Genomic DNA, 23911 nt, shown 5'->3' with positions numbered 1-23911 from the left:
TTCGGCCATACTTTGTCCAAACTGCATCAAACTTTACAGGATTGTTAATGGTACCTATCTGCACACATCCATATGTCAATATTCATACAATTGTTGTAGCACCACCTATTTATAGCAGGAAATGACATATTTTATAGTGTGATGTCCAGTTTCTAGACGGGTGACCAGATTCACTTCAAATGTTGTCAGGACAGACTTAAGGATTTTTGGAAGACTGGCTCCGAAAATTGTGAGTTTGGGTCGAAGCGTGTGCCGGTTCTGGCCCGTCAAAGTTCGGAAACCCAACTTCCTGTTTGAAACCTCAGATTTTGGGGTAACTTCCTGTTGCGACTCTCTACTTTATCCTACAGATGGAGCCATTGTATTACTCTTTGATGGGTTTTTGGAAGGGGGTCTCTGTGTGTGTGTGTCTGTGTGTGTTTGAGGGGGGAGGGGAAGAGGAGTTGATTGTGTCTGTGAGAAGCTGCCACAGGGAGGTTACAGTCAATAGAGCCATGATCTGTCACAGATGATGAGCTCTGAATAATATTATCACAGAAAATAATTAGCATAAAAGCTTTTATTTAAAATTTTTACATCTGGGAAGTGTGAACTGTTACGCCAGCGTGTGCCCTGCGACCTGCGTTGACCCCGCGGTTGCCGGGGTCCCGCGGTCGCCGCTCCCCCGACGGACGCCGGGTGCGAGGGCCCGTTCAACGCTGCTCGCAGCTTTAATTTACTTTGATTTAAATATTTTGTTTATAACATCTGCATAGACATTTTCAACAGAATGGGATTCTAGAGAAAAGTTTAGTAATACAATGCAGAACAAACTTTGTCCAAGAAAGTTTTGAACAGTTTATGTTTTACAAATGAAGAGGCAGTCAGTTTTATTTTATGAAGACCAACATCTCTCAAAGTGGAAGGCACACTGAGCAGGACTGTCGGGTTTCTCTTGTTGTATGACCTTCTTCCCCTACAAGGCGATGCCCTTGACACTGACTCAGAGAATGTTAGTGTTGGAGCAATCACGCTGTCAAGTGTTGTAGTCTGTTGGGAAGGAAAGGACTTCCAGTGACTAACGCATGGAGTTCTCTGTAAAGTCAGTCGTTGCCTGACAGCAGTTATTCTGTCCTTTTCCTTACTTCTTTACTGTTATCCATCTTTCTATCTTTTTTGGTACACTCTTGATTAACCTTTGCTTATGTCCCTCCTCTGTTTACATGCCTCAATTCTAATCTTTTTTTTATTTCCTCTCTAAAAAAAATTGATAAATTAATTGAAATGTTTAGGTTTCCATATCAAATTTCAGCTGATGAAAAGCTTCATATTGGAATTTCACTGCTTCCAGCTCCAAACAAGGACTTTGTGTTTGTATGTTTTCCTTATACCTGATATTGTGTACACAAAAATTACACAGTAAAGCTTTTTATGTCAATGGAAAATACTTTTAAATTCAGTATCTTGTTTGGCAGAAGTCCTGTCTCACATAATACATGCCAGTGCTGCAACTAACAATCATTTTAGTTACTTATCTGTTTGTAATGTTTAAATTTAACATATTGTTGTATATAGTTTGACAATAATTACTTCACTAAAATCTCATCACAACTAACCAGTATTGCATGTGATTTAAAATTTACAAAACCCTAAAATTAAGCAAAACACAATATATTTCTAGTATATGTCAAACTGTAACTGGCCTACATATGGCATATTTTATACTGGGCAATTGACTAGCTTAATCAGCAGTTTTGGAATAAAATAATATTCTATTTGACAATTAATTGATGAGCTCCTATTACTGCATGTAGTTCTGGAAGCATTGTCCCAAAGTTGATGTTATACTAAAGGAATGATAAGTAAATAGTTGATTAAGACAACTTCTCATTTTTGGAAATTTCTCTGTGTAAATTTAAAATCTTGCTTAAAAAAATACAAAATAATACAAAAAATACAATTCTAATGTACGTCCATTTGTTCTTTAAATACAAATCATGTTTTTAGAGGTCATATCATAGCCTATTTTTCTTTGTTTCAAACTCAATCCATAATTTTAATTTCAATAATTTTGGCTGTGCTTCTGGAGCTTGCCTGTTGTGCTGCTGCAAAGACATTGAACGAGGTGGGCGCCAGGCCAACTCAGGGAGGGTCGATAGCTCTTATACAAGCAAACGCTTGCAGACAAGCAGCTTTTGGGGGGCCTAATGAATTGCACCTGTATTGATCTCCATGGGAAATACTTGTATGATACAGGAATAATGTAAAGAATAAAAAACACTGGGCTGGTGGGGGCTGGGGGGGTGGAGGTGAGGTTGCTGGCAGTGTGGAGGGGGGCCAGACGTGTTTGTGCAGACTTTGTCAGGATGCAGATAGTGGGATCAAGATTGGGTATTGACGAGATAGGGGACCGGGTGACTGAGCCACAGAAGCTTGAAATAAACTGTCGGAGGCACACGGCCAGTCATTACAGTGAAGCCGCCTGGCCCTGCTCAACCTTGAGCCAGTCGATAAGCTATTATAACCATGCAAATTGTGGCCAAATCAGAGACCTGACATATTGGTATTATATTCCTGTGCAGCCACCGGGTTATGCATCATTATCGGGAGCCAGCAACAATATGCATTATGCTCCCTTGTTGTTTGGTGTGTGGACTCATACGGCGAAAACACTGCCACAGACAGTATGACAATATTGTTGTGTATGTGTGTTTTGGGGACATTGAATTTTTATTTTGTGGGGACACAAATTGAACACCCTGATAAGTTTCTACATGCCAAGCTCTTGTGCCATTTCATTTTTTAAATCAGACTTTATCCTCTTCATCTGACTCCACCCCCCACACATACACACACGCACACACACACACACACCTCCCCTCGTTGTCTCTCTTTCTCGTTCCCTCTCTTTTTCTCTGTTTCTCCTCTTTCAGCAGTACGGCAGCCTGCCAGGTCATTTACTCTCAGTGACAGTGTGATGCATCCAGCGGGCCAGAGTTTGGATGATGTAATTTGGGCTAAAGGCTGTGTAAACACTGCTGTGACCTTGGTTTTAGATTTGTCAATAGGGCTGGGTTGGAGAACAGAGAAGAGGATTGTGTGGGATTGAGAGCAACATGCCCTCACTATGATAGCTGGAAGTCTCTAGCTGACTGACTGATATGATAACCTGAGATACCTCAGCCTTACCTCTGACCCAAGCTACACTCCTTTAACCATCTTTCTGCACTCTTCTCTCTCATTGTCAAAGCTCTCCACTCACCTCTGCTCCACTCTGTTCTCTTTGATATTGGTGTACTCATTTTCTCTTGAGCTCTCCTTATTGCCCTCTCCTCATGTTCTCTCTACCCTTCTCTTTTCTCTTCTCTGACGCTGCTCCTTTCCTCTTTGATAGCAGTATCTCTGCCCCTCTCTCCACAGCTTGTCCACTGTCTGCCCTCATCTTCTCCACCATGATGCTTTACTCTATTTCTGCTGTCATCTGTCCTATGCTGTTCTTCATGAGCTCCAGAGGTCAACACAAGTAAACACTGGCCAACAGCCCAGACAACACAGAGCTATTGATCTGGTTTGGTGGGAGAGGTGAGGGGTCTCCTGATGTGTCTCCAGGAGGGTTACGGCCTCCAGGTCTAGACTACACTGTCCTGAGTTCTTCATTTGGGGGACGTTAGGGAACATGGAGTACCAGGCCAACAACAGTCAGTCAGTGTTGATCCACTAAAAACGCCGGAGGGCTACCAGAGATGCAGGTGTACGGCTTCAAAATTTGGTCCAGAACAGGGTGAATGATATGATATAGGCAATAAATTCCTCAAATAGGTTTGAGGAATTGGAGGCTGGAGGTTTTATGGACAGCCAGAATTATATTATATATATATATATTGTTACAGTTGGTATCACAACTTAAATAGTTGAGGTAAAAAAAAAAAAAAAAACTTGACATTTATTTTGGATTTTATTAAACACATTTGTTTAAATTGCTTAGCAAGGAATTGGCTTGTTTTCCCTCTGTTCTGTTTTTTGTAATGTTTTTGTTCCATTTACCAAATACTATCCCCAATGCATGCAGTAATATTCATAGAATCTTTAAGGTTAAACAACAGTAGGCTAATGAGATGTGTTACTGATCTGCTGGGAGGTTTTAAGGCCAACAAGGTTAGTGGTGTACAAGTCCTCGGTGAAGGTTAGGGGTGTTGGATCGTTGGGCAAGTGAGATTTCATTGTTGGTTGTATATATGTTGACAACAATGAAAGCCTACAGCAATGGGACTAACATAAGTCAATATCATAATTAGGAATATATTAGTACTTAGCTGGCCTTTGAGGTAGCATTTTTAATTTGAAATGTGTAAGAAGCAGGCCTTATAATATAAAATGTATCAGAATGAATGATGATATTTCAGTGGCGAAGGAGGCTTCTTTTCTCTGACCTTTCAGTTTAGGGAGTATGGTGCAAATTCTTCATCCACTATAACATATGATCCATAGCTTTTCTGTTTTGTACTTGCACGTAAAACACACACAGACACATTCTTCACACAGCCTCCAACCTATCTTCTTTATGTTGTAAGCAGCAGGAGCCAGTGTCACTGTGTTTACTGATGCTGTGATAGCCTTCTAGCAACATTTGCAGAACACTGGGATGTGACCCTTGGTTCTTGAAAATGCACACTCCTAGCAGATCAGGGCACACAGGTCAGGTATCAGGGCCTTTCAATGACCATATGAGATTGAAGCCTATTCAACAGCTCAGGGTTGTGCAGCTGATACTTGAGAATACACAAATTTGTTCCACCAAGTTCTGCGTGCAATGGTTCGCAGATGGGCAGCGATTAATCAGAGAGGTAACTGTGAAGTAGTTTGCAATTAGACTGGAAAGCTCTGAGGCATGCTAATTGAATCAGAAAATTAGCGACAGCTCTGTACTGAGCTGTAATAGGCTAGCTGCTGCTTGCAGCAGGTGCTAGCCCACTCAGCTGTGGAACAAGGTATTTAAGTCACATTAGCAGCAGTAAAAATATTCCTTGATATGGAACAGTTAGATTTTCTGCTCGTTTTCACCACCCATGTCACTAGCAAGAGCCAAACAGCAAGCCAGCCAGCTTAGCCAGCTTGTGGCACAAACACAACAGCGGAAAAACTCAACAAATTTTAATAGTGTATTACTAGAAATAAGCTCAATAGTGATCACATGTAAAAGGCACATAATGCATGTAGTTGAGCATCCTCACTCAATGTGATTGTGTAATATTAGTCAGGTTTTTTTTCATATTTTCCTCAATTATTCTCCTCCCTTCTATCTTCTGCTCATCTTTGCTCTCCTCACCTGCACTTCCTGCATCCACTACCACCCCCCTCTTCCTCCTTACTCTAGCCTCCCCAGGGCTCCTGTTTGCTGACATCTCTCTCTCTGACACAACATGAAAAAGTGGTGAGAAATTAAAAATTGATCACTTTTGAGCACGGGTTTGCCGTCTCCTCTGCTTGTTGCCTACAAGAGGGAGAGAAAGAGAGAGAGGGAGGGTGAGAGTCGTTTTTGTGGGAAGGCTGTGCAAGCAAAAGTTCTTTCTGGGTTTTCGTAGAGTCAGAGTTAGGGGAGAGAGCGGGGGAGCAAGGCAGCGAGAGGTGTGCAAAGGAGAAGAGAGTGATGTAGAAGTAGAGAATTCCCCAGGCAGACAGTGTTGTGCCTCGTAGTTCTGCCTTTAAAGCATGCTGCGTGCCACACATACAGTAGGAGCAGAGGCCATGACAGAGAGGCGGAGGGGTGTGTTTGAGGATGTGTGTGTGAGTATGGGTGTGCACATTTCAGGCATACAGCATCCTCTTTTCTGCCTGTTGAGCCCCCCAGTCCTCCTCAACATTCCAATCTTGCCCTGGCTCTGCTAACTCTGATATCTTCATCAGACACGCCTGCCTGCAAACACACTCTCACACATACGCACGCACAACACACATACAGAAAGATGCTTTACGCTGACACTCACAAGCGCAAAATACATATATGCACACAAACATGCTTACATACAAGCTAATGCACATGCTGCCTCGTGCAAGCTCACAGACACACACAGCTGTTTATATTGTCTACATCTCTCTAACACAAACACACTCCACAGACACATTCAAATAAAGCCTTTACACATTTTCAGCTGTGTTTGATCATACTCGTAAGAATGATTGTGCCCTCTGTATACACTGAGTTTATTGATTTGTGTGTTTGTGTCTGTGTTCATATGTTTTGGTCTCTGTGCTCAGCCAGAAATGAGAGGAGATAGAATGAGGTCCTTAGGTTGATGAGAAGCCGTCCGCTATAAAGCAATGTCATGCATTGATTTTCCTGGTAATGAGTTCCCAGAATGTAGACAAGCACAGTGGCATTGAGAGATGCACATGTAGTACATGCACACACGTCATACAAAAAAGATAGGTAATGAGAACGTGCATTTAAAATGTATCTGGGGTTATAAGAATACAGTGTCTTCCAGATAGATTTATGTTTGATATATTTAAGCATGTCATCAGAACAGCTTTCAGTCAAAATTTTAAAGTCTGTTAATTTCATTGCATGTTTAAAAGAATAGGAAGCATTTTCTCACTCACTTGTTTTAGCTGACCATACATACCATATCTCTAAAAGCAGAAGTCACTAAGTAGTTAATTAATAACCCTATCGCTAACCCAGTTATATTTTGCATGTGCCTCCTATTCTTGTTAATATTTGCTGAAGTGCAGCATGAGCTTTCATGGCAAATCGTGCTCTGGCATGAATCCGAACTCTGTACTGTTCACCCCTCCAAAATTAGTCAGAAGAGCCTCGCTTTCCTAAAGACTCTTTCTTTATCTCCACACCCCCCTCTTTCTCTTCCTCTGTTTCTTTCTCTCCCCTGCTGTGAGGATAAGGGCACTCCCACTCTTAGTCAACTGTGGAGCATTTACACTGAGGTAACTGTAAGGTTAGCTTGATCAGCTTTTAGTTAGGAAACTCTTGCACCTGCCGTGGAATAGGTTTTCAGGCACTTTGGCATACTGCACCTAAACTTTTTACTTTCAGTGTTTACCTCAGCTACTCGGCCATTCTACATATGACTGCGCAACCTTTCTTTTTTATCAGTTATACAACAGAAAGGAGAGTTGCATCATGTGGTTTGTCCAGATGGATTCATTTTTATTTCTCTCTTTGATGCTCTGAAGATAATTTCCTCTGTCATAGGTCATGTGGTTCTTTAGGAGTCTAATCAAGTCGCACTATTCCAGCAATTTTTATACTTTAGAGGGAAGAGAAATTCCTCCAAGCATGTTCCCTCCCTGTACAGCTGCAATTCAGTCAGCTCTGCTCCCGGCAGCATATTCCAACACCAGCTTGTTAAACAATTTCAAATCTCAACGCCAACTCTGGCCTATTCATACAGTTGCCCCCCCTAAGCCCTCCTCCCATCCCTCCATCCCTCCCTCTGTCCCTCCTCTGATCCCATTTCACAGTGGAACCATCAGGAGCTTATCCCAATCTCGGCCTTGGCTGGGGGCCCAAAGCAGTGCAGGGCCCGTCTGAACTCAGCTGTGAACTCTCAACCTTTCCTTCAGCGCCCTTCACTCTCTAGTTAGCTGGCTCCCCCTTCACCCGGACTCCATCTCTGCCTTTTTTAGGAGGGTTTTGGATGAGGGCCTTGATATGCAGTGGATGCTCTTATGCACAGTTTATAGGGCACGTCTAAACACACTCAGGGTGTCGAGTAGAGCTCAACAATAACATAAACTCTCTGCTATTATCCAGACAGCAGCCAACACACCAACCAGCCACCCAGCTAGGCAGCCGGCCAGCTAGTCAGCTAGCTAGCCAGGGAGTCACACTGCTGCACGCTGTCAGTCAAACAACTATGATAGTAGTCACCTAGATGGGCTAGCCAGCCAGCCATCATGAATTTTACAAAGCTGAGCTAACTAAGACAGCTCTGAAAATGTGTCCCCTGAGTAGAAAAGGCGATTGGGTTAATTTCCCTTTTCTCACTTCATTTTTAAAACCACTAAGTATGTCAACTGGCACTGGCTAGTGGCTAATGATGGAAGTCCCAGCCAAAAGACTGTAAGTCTCTGTTTTAGTCATCACAGACACAAACCAGCAGCTTTAGCCTTGACAACCTCTACTTTCTATGTTGCCCTTGGCTTTCTTTCACTCTCCCTTTCTCTCTATCCCTCTCTTTCAGCCACTGTATTTCCTGAGTATCAGGAGTTACAATAATGAGATTGGGGTGTTAAACAGCTGAGCTCAGTCCATAGTAGCCAGTGCCAGTGGTCATGCTATTCTGGCCCCCATAACCCTCACCTTCCTTATTCTCTCCTGACATTTAGGGGTCATGAGAAGGTGTCTCTCTATGTTTGAGACTGAGCAAATAATATTTGTCTATCTAACAACTAAAGTTAAAGCCAGAACTTGGGACTTAATGTGAGGCAATGCGAATTCTTCTGAGTTTCAACTTTTGAAGAGGATGTAAATGCAATCGCTAAATATTCATTAACAAGACTGGAAGTTAGCATGTTACATGGACTGCACACATTTAGCACTTTTCTAGTCATACCGACCACTCAAAGCGCTTTACACTACTGATATTCACCCATTCACACACACATTCATACAGCACTTGTTCATATACATATGAAGTGTTCTAACACACACACCCATTCACACACCAGTGATACATCAGGGGCAATTTAGGGTTCAGTATCTTGCCCAAGGAAACTTTAGTACATGGATCAAACCACTGACTTTCCGATTAGTGGGCAACCCACTCTACCTCCTGAGCCACAATGCAATAGGCATGTATAGTGTATACACATGATGGTGCTTAATCTATGAATGTATGATATTTCAGCAAATTTTGTTTTCATTTTAAATATAAGTCAGCCTGGACCACCAATTAAAGATTACAAAGAGAGCTAAAAGCCCAAGATAGATGTTTTTCTCAGTGGAGTTAAGCTGGAACAAGGATGATGGCCATGGCTCTGTCCACATTGGGCAGTGCTGGTGATGTTGTAACGTTAGCCAATGTGTCTGACCCTGTCTGGGAAGCAGCATGCAGCCAAGGTGTTGACAGGACTGAGGTGCTCCATGGCTTTAAACTCCTACCTTTGCCCGTGTTGCTGAATGTCAACCCAGCACAGGGAGCAAGAGCTAAAAGTACCGTCATATCAGCTCTCGACTGTGCTCACAGAGGGAGGGAAGGAGTGAAAGAGAGATAGGAAGGTAGGAGGGGTATGCTCCATGAGAAAGAACTTGCAAGGGTTTATGACACTCTGCTGGCTTTGTGTATTTTGCTCTGAAGAGATTTGACCGTGTGTGCATGTATACCCACACTTGCGTATGCTTGTATTTGTGTCTCTGTGGGTACATTAATTTATTGTCTGTGTGGCTGTGTGCGCGTGCATGTGTGTGTATGCGATGTGACACACATCCTCTTTATGAGAGGCACATCACACTACAGATGACCCTGTTGGATGGCGATGGCCCTTTTAACTACAGCACCCTGATGCAATCCGCTGTAAATATATTAAACCAAGCTGCAGAGGAGGAAGCTGCTTATCCATCCTCTCTGCTCTTTCTCCATCTCTTTTTCCCTCTCTTGCTTTTACTCTGTCTTTATCTCTTTCTCCCTCTGCTTCTGCCTCTCTCTCTCATTTGCTCTATATCTTTTCACTATATTTGTCTCATTCTTGTTTTTCTTTTATCCACTCTCTGGTTTCCCTCCCCTTCGCTACCTCTATCTGAAAGTACTGCATGCAGACACTCCCCAGTCTCTAAGCTACACTGACTCTAAACTCTGCTGATCTGGTTTACCCGCTCTTCTTAGCTTTACTGCCTACTGCCCACCTTTACCAACAACCCCAACGCAGCTGGCTATGAGTCTCAGCCCAAACCTGCCTTGGGGTCACAGGGAGTGCCAAAGGTGCGGTGAGTGACGTGGCACTCTGGCTGACCTCTGGCAGCTTGGCAGGGCTGCCTCCCTAATGAGATTAGCTGGGTAATGCCGACTCTGTGTCTGTTTCTCCTGCCGCCCAGCCCGGCCCACCCTGGGGCTCTTTATTTAGCCAGCAGCAGGACAGGGTGTGCCAGCATTCGCAGGTCGAGGGCAGGACAGGACCCACAAGCCCACTGCCCTCCCTCCTCCCTTCCCCCCACCACATCTATCTGAACTACCCAGCCTGGGTTTGTAGCTTCCCCGTTATGCTGTTGCATTGTTTGTGTCTATTGATGTGGCTGCGTGTCAAACTCCCTTAGTATATCTCTGTCTGTCTCACTCAGTCTCTGTAACTCTGTGTATCTCTTTTGATTTTGTGGCTGTCTGCGTCTCTTGTCTGTCTGTCTCTCTCCATCTTTCTCTGCTCTCTCATCATTGTTCATTAAGCACACAGGTAAAAGTGCCCTTTAATGGCTGGACTGAACAATACTGGGCAATGATCAAACAATGCCCTGATCCTTTGAAACACACACGCACACACATACACACACTCTACCCCCAAGCCAGGCAACCAAGCAAGGAACACTGGAACCTCAGCTCTCATGTATACATGTGGCTGGCTTTGATGATTGCTCATAGCTGCGTAAAGTGCAAAGCTGCTCACTGTACTGCCCTGTGAAGACACCCAGACTTAGACAGTATTACCAAAACTGTGGCCAACAGCCTGGAACAAGTTAGCTAGCGAGGCAGCTACTTCATACATACAACTATAATATTTGCAGCAATCTTCATTCAGAACATGATGCTAAATTTACTGTCTCTGTATTACTGTATCCCTCTTTTCAGCCTCTTTTGTCCCTTTGTTTAGATGGCTCTGAGAGATGTTATTAGTACCCTTATTAGCAGTGAGCGAGTTTAAGTGCCAATTAAACACCTACAACTTTGTCACTGTGACAGAGTGTTTTTATGAGAGGGTCCTCGACAGACAGGGGGCCTCCCATGGCACAGGTGTGCCCCCCTCAGCTCTAGGGTCACTTTCATCCTGGAGTGTGTGACAGCTCCTGTGAGTCTGACAGTGCTGTGCAGCCCAGCCCAGGTGTCCAGGTGTTCTTACTTGTGTGTATGTGTCTGTGTGCACACCAACACCTGTTTGACTGTGGCCTTGGGGCACAGACAGGTTCAAGTTCCACCCAAACAAACATCCTGTACCAATCACTCATTAGACGTGTGTGTGCATGTGTCTGTGTGCATGTCTGTGTGTGTGTGTGTGTTTGAATGTATATTTATCTGCATTTCCCAGGCAAAAGTGTGTGTTACCAACATACTTATACTATATGCTCCCTCTCCTCATCATTTACACAGAAGGATTGTGTTACCTGGACTTGTCAAAGACAGTCAGCTTGATCTTCACTCTCAGGTCTCGGTTTTAGCATCAGGTTCTGACATTTTGTGTCTCTGCTCATCTCTGTCCACGTGAGAACATGGGCAAATGTGCCATCTCCAGCCAAGAGCAATATTTAGAGAGGTGAATTAGCTTTAACCCAAATCCCATTCTCTGTGTTTCAGTTTTAACACCTCTCTTTCACATACACATGCCAGAATGCACACTAAAAAGAACTCACTCTCTTTCTCTCTTTATCTGTCGCTTCAGCACAGACAAGTCACAAAATGCATACTGAAAAGAACAGAGATACACATGCACAAACCCACAAACCGCCCCCCGCCCCCATATCACATTGCTGATATGAACCTTTAGAAAAGAGAAAAGAAATCCTGTTGAATGAAATGAAATTGTGAGGTGGATTTAGAGGCATCCATGTTAATCTCCAAAAAGAACTGCAAACATAAAAGCCATGCAGTTGGATGTACAAGAAACTTAATTAACTGGAGACCTTGTCCATAGATGGCAGGTCAAGGGAATCTCACCCACACAGCACCTCATCTTTTCTAGTCAAGATATTGCTCTGCATTTCAACAAACTGAAAATCTCCCTCAACCTTTTAAACTCTGTTTATATCTTTAGAAGTCCCAGCAGTACACACAGTATTTTCCTGTAAATGCGTGTATGTATAGGCATCACTACACGAGTGGCTTAGCCAAGCTGTGTTCCCATCTGTAGCTTTCACTTTTAAGTGGCCAATTCCAGATTTCTTCATAGTGACATGCTTGTTTACAGGGAGATATGGGTAATGAGAGGCTTAAAACAGACCACATTTTAATGGTGATATGAAGACACTGCCAATTCTCTGTTTCTCTAATTTAGACATAAATAGTGTAGTGGATTTTAATTTTATTGTTAAACTGTTAACTGTTGTCCTATTAGCCTGATTTCTTTTACCTATGTTTCTTGTCCTTCCATTTTTATCAAGAAGAAAGAAAAATATATATTAAAACATGCAATGTCTCAGAATAAACATGTGCATAGCATTAACATGAGAATCCCAAAGGGAGTTTCCGCTCTGCTAGAGTTTAAGAAGTTATGCTTATATGCCTCTCAGATATTTCCTATAAACTGCAATGCACTGCAAAATTGTATACTGTACCATTTATAGGGTCTGGCTCATTTCCTGCTGGTTGTCCTTTGGCAGAATGGATGGTTTGGTTAAGGGAAGAGACGTAGGTTTATTTTAAACTGTGCTACTTGTCGACTTTGTGGCGCTCAGTTGCATTCCATTTTACACTAATGTCAATATTCATTCAATAAGTCAATAAGAGAAACCCCCAGGAGTTTATGAAAGGCTTTTTTTGTGAATGAGAGCCCCCATTTTTATGCAACTATGCACATCTGCAGTGCAAGTTGTCTTGCTTGACTGTGTTTTGGGGTTTTCCTTCTTTACCACTATGTGTGTCACAGGGCATGGTGCCATCCTAGTTTGCCCCTACAGGAACACCAGAGCAGGACAGCCCCAAGCCATATGGCAAGGGACCGTGGTCTGTTGGCTGGCAAGTCACATTTGGACTGCAGCACACACACAACAGCCACCTCCCTGGAGACCTCCTTTGGGCTGTATGCTAACAGCTAGGGACTGGAGTCTTGGAGCTCCAGACTTAACTGGGCTCCAGGCTTCATGTACTGTTCGATGAGAATCAAAAAAACCCCAAAGAGTGTCATATTGAACATGTCTCAAGAAAAATGAACTGTGGAGACTGTAAGGTGGATGATAAAGACTTCCATTGCAGACTTCAGTTAATTGTGAAGTTGAATTCTTTCTTTTTTCTTGTTTTGACAAAATGTTCAGGATTTGCACTTTTTTAGAGACTAAGACAGTCAATTCCAGTAAAGAATACAGGAAAAAGAAAAGTAAACAGGAAAAAGGCCTAATTTTAAGTGTGTCTGTGTCGGTGGGGGTAGAGAGAGGGAGAGCGAGTGAGAATGAGCAAGAGTGCACGTAAGGTGGAAAGTGTCAGAGGGGTAAGAGTCAGATAAACAGATTAAGAAAGTAAGTGAGGGAGAGGAGTATAAAGTAGTTAGAGACTGGGGGAAAAAAAGAGGGCATGAACGTCTTGTAGAGAGAGAAAAGAGCAGCCAGAGAGAGAGGAAGATAGAGAGAGGAACCCGCTGGATGGGGGGATTGTAACATCACACTGTAAGGTCCCTTATGGGACAGCTGCAGACGGAGCACACTCCCTGCTGCATGCAGGAAGAGGAAGCTTTGCCAGCATGGAAAACATACAAGAGAAGAACGAGAGACGAGGGGAGCAGAGAAAAACGCAGTTTTCCCCAGAGATAAAGTGGGAATTTTCTGCTAGCGCAAACACTATGTAGGCAGATAGCTGAGAAAGAAGAGGGGAGGAGATGGCAGAGAATAAGTAAAAAGAGGGATGCTGGAGGAAGGGAGAAGGGAGCGGCATGATGAATAGATGAAATGGTGGGAAAGAAGAAGAGCAAGGTTCAGAGAAAAAGAAAAAGCAGAGGGCTAATACTCTGTTGAAGTCAGATAAATTGATCTGTACATAATAATGTAATGAGACTGGACCAGAGTTCATAACATGACTTCATAAGAATGTTGCCATTTGATACTATATGAGGCACAAAATCACCACACATGTGAACTAAGAAGTTTTTTTTCTTTAATTTTGTTTGAAATCATGATTCAAATCATCAACATAAAGCTACATTTGTACAACAATTACAATTTTGTCACATCTTGAAATACCTTGACATGACTCACAAAGATTACTAATTCTGTTAATGACTACCAGAAATGAATATTAATTACTATTAATGAATGCTCACCTTGACCCTTGGACCCATCAGTGCACTGATCACCATGGTGGACACTGTGGAAACCCATTAAGTCTTTATTATAGGGTGTATCTCTTGACATCCACTTTCTGTATTAGGACCTCAAACATTATCCAGATTGTCCCCCCAGTTTGATATTCAATACAATATCTATATATCTGTGTGTGTATGTGTGCACTGCTGGATAAGTGTGGAGGGGACACATGAAAAATACCATTACACCGAAGTAACCTAAGTGGCATATTAGTGCCACTCAGTCAGAGCCGTGGGGTCATGAGAGAGGCTCTGATCAGAGGTCAGAGTGTGCTGCTGTGAAATGGGACATTACCGCTCACCAACACAGCAATAAATACAGAAAGAAACTTTAACTGCTGTAAAATATGAGGCAGCCCTCTCCTTTTGCAGCACATAGGGTATGCATGTCTGTGAGTGTGTGTACATGCACGCAAGAAATGCATGTGCTTAAGTGTGTGTCTAGGGCTGTGGTTTTGCTTAAGGGAAGGAAGAGGATGGGGTTAGGGAGGGGTTTAATATGCTACTTTAGCCCTTGGGGGGCTGTACAGTTGAAAGTCAGTGCATGAGGCGTGCAGAATCACACCAGCCTGCATTACAGAGGGACTGGGGGTGGTGGTGGATTGGACGGGTGGGGGGCTGCTATAAAAAGTGAAATCATATCACTTAGCAGCTGAGTGCAGATAAAGCTGTGTTTGAACTGGGAGGCATAAATTATACATTGTAAACAGAGCGTTGGGAGACTACGGCTCGTTTAAATTATGACAGAGGGTAGTTTTTCTCCTCTCCTTTCTTCCTTCCCGCACTTCTGTTTCTGCCGCTCTCACTCAGAGTTTCCTTTCCCTTTCTCTCAGTCTCCCCATTCCTGCTGACTTTTTTTTTTTTTTTTTACCTCATGCCTCTGTCTTTCCCCTCTCTCCAACATCTGTCTTAACAAGCATCCATCTTCAACACACGCGTACACTCAGTCAGTTTTTTTCATTGTTTGCTTTTGAGGATTCTCCAACTGTTTCTTTTAAATGTTTGAATTTGCTACTTGGTTATGGCTTTCCATTGTTGAAATGCCATGACATCTCCTCTCACTGCCCCCCCTTTCTAAGCCCTCTCCTGCACTGTTTTTGAGAAGTAGCGTTCCATACGTGTCACAGATAAAGGACAAAACTGGGTGATCAAGCTGGCAAAGCTCTCCACGATTTGATCAATGTTCCCCTCCTGCATAGTTCAAGTTGGTCTCCTGAATGTTTTTTAGAGGTGCCTTCGTCCCTCCTGACAAGTGCGAGGTTATTGATCAGTTTATTCTATTTGCCGTTGACCGCTCGGCGCGGTCTCCCTGCTCACAAGTCAATAGAGTAGGATTGAGAGGGTGAGTGCCTCCCCTGACCTCCCCTCCCTCAATCTCTGAGTCTGTCTCATCCACCCCACCACGCAAATACACACACAGACACATATAGAAAAATACACACACATGCACAAAATGAATGACTCTCTGCCCGTTGTACCCACACCTCTGATCCCAGCTACAATTTTGATTAATCTTGAAGTGCTGCAAGGTCAGGGCAGGACTGTGTGTGTATCTGGTGTTAGCTGATGCTGTCAGATAAAGGTCTTAAGCTCAGTCGGGGTGGGTGCTCTGTTTTTTTATTTATTTTTTTTGTTTTTTTCTCTATGTGTCTCTGTGTAAATGTGTGACTGTGCCAGGGTGGGTGTAGATTGTGTCTCCTCTAGAGGTGATCGTGGCCACTCTGAAGCAGGGATCAGTGACCTTGCCCTGTTTGGCAGGCTCAACTTGTGTGTCTCTGTGTGTGTTTGTGCATACATGTTTGTTCTTGTACTGATTGGGAAAGTCTTCCAGTGCAAGGACTATTGGGCCATGTTCAACCCAACAATAACACTGCGTCAAAGACATACACGGCTCAGCTGGAGTAGGTGATTGCTACAGGTACAGGTGTGCAGACGAAATACAGCCTGAAGGTGCATTAGAGACAGAAACATTGCCCAGTGGTTTATAGTTTATAGTACTATTGCTGACCTGAATGCAGACTTACAGGTTTATGGGTTAGTTTTCTTGTCAGAGTTGTATTAAAATTAATTCCATGCTGGAATGCAAAGAATATTAGGGTGTGTGTATGTGTGAAGTTATACTGTGTACATTCCCTTTATTTTTAGGTTATGAATTAGTATAGCTTAGTTTTTCTCTGTGCTCTTCGTTTCAGAACTTAGTTCATTTATGAAGACCAGACTGGGGGCTGCAACCCCTCGCCTCTCCACAGAGCGAGAGGAGATAATTATTCTCTTTCTGACTCACACATTTCGATGAAAAATGCATACAGCTGGGGCTCGAAGCAGCTTATCAAAAGGTTAACTCTTCCCTACAGTTGTCTGTGCCTACAAAAGGGAGCATTTCCAACAACAGTGGCAGCATCGCGCCACTTTGTGTTTTCCTGCTGTTTTGTCTGGGTGTTTTCAACAATGTTGTGACCTGCCGGTGGCCTGATGCTTTGTTTTCCCAAAGTTAACTTTCAATCAAGAGACAAGCCAGCTGTTGTTTGTGTTGTGTTCTGTACATCATTTCTTAAGCAGCCATCTGAGTGCAGATTCACAGCAAAATGACTCTGACATAAATATACAGAATATACAGCACACACTATGTATTGTCGAGTTTCAGCTTTATCTTTCAGCTTTACACTGATGTTACATGCAAACAAATATGCAAACCAGTCTAAATACATCTCTGCTTTGTTAATTATAGTTTTATATATAAACACTGACAATGATCATGATGTCTGACCAAGCAGAACGTATTTTTCTTGTGAGTGTGTACAATGTGCTGTCTTCAGTATGCATGTCATTGTTCTTGATAGCGCTTTTGATCATCTCATTGAGATTCAAAAATCTTTTTCACCTTCACGTACACTGTATTCCCACGTACACTACTGTCACTCATTCATACACACACATGCACACACACAGAGTTAATACACACACACTCACACTTCAGGCCTTATGTGGTAGGAGCGCTGCCTGGAAAGTGATAGCAAGAGAAAAGAAGCTCTGGAGAGTGAGTTATCTCTTTAGATGTCATTGAGGGGCGCCTCTTTTCTCTCCCTCTCCTTCCCTCTATCATTTTCCTCTTTCTTCCCTTCTCTCTGTCTCCCTCTCTCTTGTTCCCACTTGCTCTCTCAAATCATGCTCGCCTCCAGTGGTATTCAGACAGTCCAAGGACAAAGTAGAGATATGCTGGGAGCAATGGACTGTCCGTCAGTGTGTGTTTGTGTGTGAGCGAGAGAGGGGTTGATCTTGAGTCTTTGAAGCTGTTCTTCCCTTGTCCTGACAGATTGGAGTCTCGTCCCTCTCCATTTAACCCCCTGATGCTACATCATACATTCACACACAAACTAGACACACTTTTTCAGGCTGCTGTGGACACATTTAACAGCACAATGCAAGATTTAAGATTCACCTAGAGCTCCGTGCACAGCTTGCTATTGTCGAGGTCATGCCCTTGTGTTTAAGGACTGTTACACTTACTTCATTTGATATTTATTGACTTGTCAAGGTGACTGTAATGGCATTAAATAGTTCATTTCCATAAAGATGTAAGATGTGTGTTTGTTTTTTTTGATTATTCACCACTCTGAGCCTTGTATTTGCTGCGCCAAGCCAAGCGTCTCTATATTATTAAGTCATGTAGTGTGTTAATGTGGCCTTGGCTTGTCTGACTAAACCAGACTGAAGTAGATGGCCGCAGGGTCTGTGACCCTGAAAGAGGCACACGCACACACACACACACACACATACACACACACAAAACCAACCAGATGCCTGACCTACTCGCCTCATGCCACGCACATTCACACAAGAAATCCATCCCGGAGACAGACTTCTCCCTCTGTGTATGTGACGCGGCAGCTCCGCTCTCTCAGACAAACAGGGGAAATCCTCCTTGTCTTGCCTTGTCCATCACAGGCCATCTCACTGTCCCAGCGCACGTGGGCGCCTGCAAACCCTCCCCCGACCTCCCCGGCCAGGCTCCAAACCCAAGACACATGCACACAGAGATTATCCACAGGCACAGGCCCCTTGGCTCCAGCCAGGTTCCCTTGACGCAGGGACACACGCAGGCAGGAAGTTTGAGGAGAGGTTTGTGTCAGCTTGCTTCTCTTAGAACACTTCAGGTCTGACCCTCTCTTGACCAGGCGGCTTCCTCCCCCTCCATCTCTCCGTAAACAACCACATCCCTGCAACTGAAGGCGTGCCGGCTCTCCAAGTGTAATAACATCACTCATGTTTTGATGTGAGGTGGGATGTCTACGTGTGTTAGGGCTGACTCACATAGATATTAGTTGTGTGTATTGGGAGAAACGTTATGTGTGTGTGTGTGTTTGTATGTGTGTGTTTCCTTCTGAGTTTTCTCTGATTGTAGGAATGGTAGATCTTTGTCATGGGGGAAACCATGTTAACCTGTCACCTTAGCAGTCTTGTCCCACAGTTTATCCACTGTGTCCTTAAAAGACACACACACCCATGCATGTGCATGCACACACTGCAGATATGTACACACACACATAAAGAGGGGTTGTCCACTGATCTTGTTGAGTGTGTGTCAACTCCATTAGCACATTCCCAGATAGGGCCAGAGCGCTCTTATCTGTGGCGACCCATTAATTACACTTTGTTCCCTTAAGTGATCTATTTCAGACCTGCCCCGCCCTCAACACCCACTCTCTGCTATCTCCACCCCTGGCCTGCTCCTCCCCCACATGACCCCTCTCCTCTCCTTTCCTGTCCTCTCCTCTCCTCTCCTGTCCTCCACATCTGTCCTACCCTCTCGTCCTCTATCCTCTGTTTTTTTATTTTCACCCCCCTACCCCCAACCGTGTATGTATTACAATACATAGGATCAAAAGGTCATTTGACAAGTAGCTCTATACATGCATGCCAGGTGTATGTACATGCATCTATTTGAGACAATAAAGACAACGAGGCTCTTATAGAACACTCTGTTGTTATATTTAGATTTTACATTTCTCTCTCAGTAGACTCAAAACTGTGTGCAAATCATACAGTCTAGTATATCACATATTCCACTGCACATTGTTCTCAGGTGGCCTGTGATATATTTTGAAGTATGCGTTTGCATTGTGTGTTGTATGTGTATGTGCCCACTACACCTGAGATATGCTTAACAGCAGTGTTTAAATTGTTTCTGAAATCTGTTGGGGTAAAAGCAGAGAGCTTGCTTGCACGTCATCTCATCTAAGAATGTACCCATGTATTGTGTATTCCTTCAGTTCAGGAATCTGAGCAGTTCCACCAGTTTGATCATTTGCAGTCGTGTTCCTTTTTGTGTCCTAAGGTCCAAAGGCAACTGCTTTGCGCTAGCGGAGACATGTTTTCTCAGCCTTAGTTGTTGTACACAAGTAACATATTGTTGCGCACAATACTGATCATTTACATCCATTGCTCAGCTCTCTTTGGCTTGTAATGCTGATGAGATCTTTGGATTAAGTGCTGGTCAAGACTACTGTTGGTATAGGGCTGCTTCATGCTTTTTATTACCAGACATAAGCCTCTGCATTGTGAAGAACGCGCAGCAAGACATTTTCTCTTTCTAAGCATGAAAAAAGTAAGTGTAGTGCTGCACAAACATTTACAGCCAGTTAGGCAAAGAAAAAGGTAAAAAAATATTTTTCCATGTACTATACATTCCCTCACCATACTGCAGTGTATGCTCTATTCTTCGATAAAGCTTAGACAACTTGGTTAGTGAAGGAGGGCTGTATTTAAGTTCTCACACTCAAGGCTGTCTATTCTTTGACCACTGATTCTGAATGTGGCCTGTCTTTCTTACAGGTTTACAGGTGCAAAGGGGCCTCTCCTCCCCCTCTCCTCCTTCTCTACCTCTTTTGTGACTGAGTGATGTGTGTATGTCTGATATTGTTGGAGAGTGTGTGTGTGTTTCTATGCCTGGTATTGTCCTGAAGGTGCTAGGGAGGTGCAAGAGTGCGTGCATGCATGTGTGTGCACCAGACCTCATTGTGTTGAAGTGGAGCAGAGGTTGTGTGTTTATGTGAGTGAGGAGCGAGTGTAGTATAGTGAAGTAGTGTAGTGAGCCTGCAGTTTGGCTCAGATTTGGTTATATATGTGTGTGTGTGCTAGTGTGTGCATGGGCATACCCATGTGCGCATGCTCCATCTCCACCAATGTCTTTGGCAAGGTTGTCTGTCCTGACCCTTGCCCAGGCACCATGATGTGTGTGTGTGTGTGTGTGTGTGTGTGTGTCAGTGTGCGTGCATGCGCCTGTGCCTATGCAAGTGCACATATACACATGCATGCAGTACCTCCACTAATGGACAGTCTTTGTGGGGGCCTCTCTTTTCAGCCATGCTGCTTTTGAGACACATTGTGCCTGGGCATAGAAACAGAAGCTCTCCATTGCCGCTCAATAGGCCAAAAACAAAACCGTGTCAGGCGAGCTAGCAGCCCCCGAGTGTTTGCCATTTAAGTTCCGACCAATGGTGGTGCAGATGGAACAAAAGCCCTGGACAGGGAAGGAGGCCTGCACTGTTTACAGTGCTAATGTCTGGGTGGCACTCCCAACAAGGCCCCTCCATACACATACATGTGTACGCACACTCAGTCACTCAATCTCTCTCCTTCTATGTCTCCCTCTGTCACATGCACACACTGAATCAACAGGTACATGCACAGATCTTGTGCATTTTTGAAACAAAAACTGCCAGTGAATCTTGGACAAGCCAGAGTGAACATTTGTTCTCCATAATGGTGAAGCATGGGTCTGTCACTAGAAGCAAGTTGGGAATTTGCTTATAGGGAAATGAACTGCGGAATTTGTGTTAATGTGTGTATCTGATAATTGAAGTGACAGTGTTTTGTTTTCCAAAGCTACCCTAATTTCTTTCTATTACAAAGACATTCTCACAATTATATGTTTCTTGGTGTAGTCAAACAGATTTGTTAGCTATGAGCAAACAGTGTGCTCAGACTATAATCTCAAAAGCTCCCTCTTAACTAAATAATGTATTCTATGTAATTTTGTCATTAACTCCAGAGATTTTTTTCTTGGTTTGTTTCTTTTCTTTTTAGTCATGTCTAAAATAGTAATTAAAATTTTATTATTTTAATCCTGATAATCAAGACAGCACAATTTGTGCAGTCTTATTAAAACAGTTTTATAGTCATTCTGTCTCTATATGTGAATTTAATGTCCTGCCTTGTCCTTACAAAAGAGTAACTTGTTATCACTTGCTGTATGTATATAGAGTGCTAACTTAAATCTTGAATTTTAATATTTGAATGCACTTTTTAAAAACATTTGTATCTCTAGTATTTTGATGTCATTATCATTCCAGTGTAAAAAGTAAATGAGAAAAGATGCAACCAATGTGTTTGTTGAATGCCACACACAGCTGTCTCTCCTCTTATTCCAAAGTGTCTCATCCCATTTCAGTAAAACAACTGACATTGAGAGGTGCTGTCAGAGGCGAGGGTATGTTTGGGCTTTCGATTTTTACTGAGGAGAACAGGGGAGAGTCTGACACTGGTATCAAATAGCCTGTGCTGTCCTTGGACTGGGGTTATCTTGTAAATACTCCGCTCCAAGTCTATAAAAGCGAGGGTCCTTTATGACGGCCAAGGCCACTCATTCACGTTAAAATAAAAAAGCACTCAGCGCAGTCTCAGTGTCTGGGTAGGGAGGCGGCAAGTGGGGAAGGATAGATGAAGGGAGGGAACTGAAGGAGAAAGAAGTAGAAAGAAGAACAGTGCCACAGTCTTTTGTGTGGAGTCTTTGTTGCCATAAGTTTTACTCTTCCTCGAAATATTTTATGGAATGTAAAGTAGCTTACGTTGGCTGATGATTTGAACAAGTTAATGCGATATTCTCCCCCTCTCAGGGTTTTCGCTTGATTTTGTTTCTCTGTGTCCCTATTCTGTTTGTATTTTATTCTAAGTAAATACAGAGTCCCCTCAGCGGCCCCTGTAGCTAGTGATTCAGGTTCCTCATCTCTGGATGTGTAATGAGTTCTGCCTTGTTTTTGTCTAACAACAACACACAATAATAAGCAAAGTAATTAAAAGCAGTACGAGGGAGATGTGGGGGAAAGCAGACCCCACTTACCGACAAGCATTAAAAATGAATTACATTCAAGGAGCAGCAGTGGTATTACTGGTTTGATGAAATGAGCTCTGTTTTGAGTAATTTTTCTGTTTGTTTTTTTTTTTTTTTTTTTCCTTGTGTGATGCATGTGTGTCTCTTGTGCTCCGGTAGATGTGTGAAGCTTTAGTACAGTGTTGATTTTATTAAAAAATGAAGACACATAGCATAGCATAAACAAAGTCTGATTATACCTGTGTTATGCTGTCTGTGGCTTTGACGTGGATGTCTTCACCCTTAGTGGAAATTGAGGGGTGGTGGTGGGGAGGGGGAGTCAATTTAGATTTAATTAGCTTTTTGACTGAGGACAACATCTCCATGTTTTGTTACAGAGGACAGAGTTGCTCTGGCAGTATGGCTGACTGCCTGTCACCTGCCTGGGCTCTCTTTGACCTCGTCTCCAGTGGCAACATGTCCTGCCCCCTTCAGACAGACAGCCACATGGGACAAAATGACATCCTTGACCTTTACTCATGTCGGCAAGCAACATGACAACAAGCATAACTGACTGTACGCACCCATGCATCTCATATGGATAACCAGACACATAGGAACTAACACAAGCACACAGTATCTGCACACACACTGTGCACATACACTCACACACACCACAGAAGATCATCTAATATCAGAGAGCGTCAGGGGCGGAAATCCGATCATCTGACAACCAGGATACAGATAGCGATTCCCCACCGCAGATCTATGCAACAGATAGTTTCCACAAACAGCAGCCCGGCTAAGGTTACAGCCAACCAGGGCCCGCACCACGACGCAATGCTCTGCCTCACATGGAGATAAAACAAAAGCTCAGGTTACGGTCGATAGGAAATCGATAAGAAAATGCACTGTTTGTGTTAGATTTTTGATGAAAACTTTGACAAGAGGAAATGAGAAAATGTTTGCTTCTGCATACAATAATATCATGAGTATCAGTCCTGTTAGGTATTATGTTTTTGTAATTTTCACTTCATGATTATATCATTGTTCATCTCCTTTTTTAATTGAAGCTCATTAAATGTTTAACCCAAATGTCAGTATATTTGATTAAACACCCATAATTGTTTAAAGAAATTAAATTCACACATAGTAAAGTATCATCACTTTACATTTCCCTTGCCTCAAAGTCCTCTTAATAATTTGAATATGTATTTATATTATAAATGAGGTAAAGAGATATGGCCCCCTTCATATCAATGTAATTATGAATCACAAAAAAAGAGTTTGATTCAAATAAAATAGGCCATTTGTACACAAGCAATTAACTGGTGCGGCTTTAAATAATGTAGCCCAGATGGAACCTAATTATAGTCGGCATGCTTTGATTCGGGCTTTCTGTCGGAGTATCACTCGGGGCGTCACTTTGGCTTTTCAGTCACCTAGCGTTTGTTTTGAAATTTGTGACAATCAGAGCCGATTACCATTTGTAACAGCATGCAGCGTTTGGTGCAGAGGGAAGAAAGCATGGCCCATAGCTATGGAGGAGTTTCCTTGTTTCCTTTTTAACAGCTCAAAACTCTCCTCCTCTGTTCCCTCACCTCACTGCACACA

The 23911-nt window shown here is 43.1% G+C and overlaps 1 protein-coding gene across 2 annotated transcripts in view; it reads left to right on the top strand.

Moving 5' to 3' along the window:
* The window catches only part of fam172a (family with sequence similarity 172 member A), a 156549-nt gene that overhangs the window by 126478 nt on the left and 6160 nt on the right, over positions 1-23911 (top strand). The window lies entirely within an intron of this gene.

Source organism: Lates calcarifer, linkage group LG13 (genome assembly GCF_001640805.2).
Source record: "Lates calcarifer isolate ASB-BC8 linkage group LG13, TLL_Latcal_v3, whole genome shotgun sequence".
Lineage (NCBI taxonomy): Eukaryota > Metazoa > Chordata > Actinopteri > Centropomidae > Lates > Lates calcarifer.
Note: the sequence above shows the minus strand (reverse complement) of the source record. Positions and strands in the feature narration are given on the sequence as shown.